The sequence below is a fragment of the Pinus tabuliformis genome, chromosome 4_1 (genome assembly GCF_031772625.1).
Source record: "Pinus tabuliformis cultivar Carrire ecotype Pingquan chromosome 4_1, CPIR1, whole genome shotgun sequence".
NCBI lineage: Eukaryota > Viridiplantae > Streptophyta > Pinopsida > Pinales > Pinaceae > Pinus > Pinus tabuliformis.
Window position 1 is genome coordinate 912,593,161 of NC_142303.1, and position 1,975 is coordinate 912,595,135.

Here is a 1,975-nt window from a genome sequence, read left to right on the forward strand (position 1 = left end):
ATGGTGAGTAAACATAATGTATATTCCTTTGCATCTACATGTGTTGCATGTGAGGTTAATGTGGGCTTTACTAATTTCATGTTGGCTTCTTACTCTATATATTGTTGGTTTTTTAAGACTTTCTAATATGATAATTACTTCTAGTGATACTTTAACCAATTCTTCTTGTGTCACATTTATCATTAATAAATTGCACATATAAAATATCAATAGTGAAACAATAATGGCATTAGGATCACGAAGAGATAGCTAGACACAAAAGACACAATTTTTTACCTTAGGAAAACCCTAACTAGGGAAAAAGCCAACAACCTTTTCTTAGAGAAATTGTATAATTCAACAAGAGATACAATATGATTTCTAGTTAGAAATAGGTCAAACATACCACAACCATATCCAGGTCAAACCTAGTCAACTAGATCACCTTATTGAGATAGCCTCATAAATTTGGTCAACCTGACCTCATAATTTGGTCAACTATGCTTCAAAAGATTTTGGTTTGTCGTCTTAGAAGAATCTCAATTTGTTGCCTCTGAATTTGTTCTTCTAAACTCCCACATGTGAATGTAAGATGAATATATGTGATCGGAATTCATGCCTTGAGGAGGAGGATGGGTATCCTTTATATAGTCATCTCATGAGCCCAAATACATATATCTTTTGGGGTTGGTTGACTTGACTTTTGGTGACAATTTAAATTCAAAATTTCTTCCTTCATATTTCTTTCATGGGTCAACTTGTAGTAGCTAGGAATACTGAACACAACTGCCCCAAAATTAAACACTCCCTCTTAGCCAGGGAGGTATTCATTTTGACTTCTTCAAATGTATCTCATTGTTGAAAAAAATTCTCCATCCCAAGAAAAGGTTGAAAGAGCTTATTTTGTTGATAAATCTATCCACCTCTTGTTCTATTATAGAACCATGCGGAAAGAATCTTGCATCAGAATTATGTAATAGAATCCAGTCACCCACTGGACACATCCTCTTTGCAAATGGATCTAGTCACCCACTGGCCAAAAGCCTTTTAGGGTCAAGACTAGTCCTCGTTCACCAATTATCCAAGTCGTCACCTAGAACCTAGCTAACGCTTGTAACCTATGGCGAAACCCTAGGCTATTACCATTTCTACATGCCAATTTAATGGTAATGTATTTCCCCATCCTAAAGGCAATTACTCAACCTACCTAGGGAGCACTCTGGGCCTTAATGCTCTCTAGGCCATTCTCCTTAGCCAAATTACATGGCCGCTAGTCAAAAATTTGACCTGTCAATATCCTGACATAGGAGAATGTTTTCCCCTTGATGCTATAACATCAACACTCCCTTTAACCATCAAAAGCATTCTCAACTACTAAGTTTGTCCAAAAAGTATACAAACTTCACCCTGGGATAGAGGATTTGTGAGAATGTTAGCATCTTGCTCAACTATAGAAATGAATTGGAGCCTCATTTATCCCTTATGTACCATGTCTCATATATAGTGGTACTCAATGTGCTTTGACCTATCATCATGGTTGTCTCTTACACTAGATCAAATAATCCTACAAGTAGCTTACACTTGCTTCGCAACTCACCAAACTAGCTGCAATATACAATGTTGAGTGTGACAAATGTCAGCTTCCTACTCATCCTGAAACAACATACTGATGCGATCTTCTTGTCTTCTACATTCTTTTCCTGATATGTATATTCTTGCAGTTGTAGTTCATCAATTGATACATATATCAATCCATAACTAACTGTGTCATGCAAATATTTCAATACATGCTTGAGCAATGTGCCTTGCCCCAATCACAAACTAATCAGCTTCCTTCACTGGATTTGTTACCACAGCTACTTTCCAGTCACCTTGACTGGGTGCTTCCTCTGAAATAGATCCTATTGTGGCAACCCTAGCTACTCCTTCTGCCACTTAGCTTCTTCAAATTGGTAACCATGGGAGTGGCCATGGATTGATTATCCATCATCCCAAA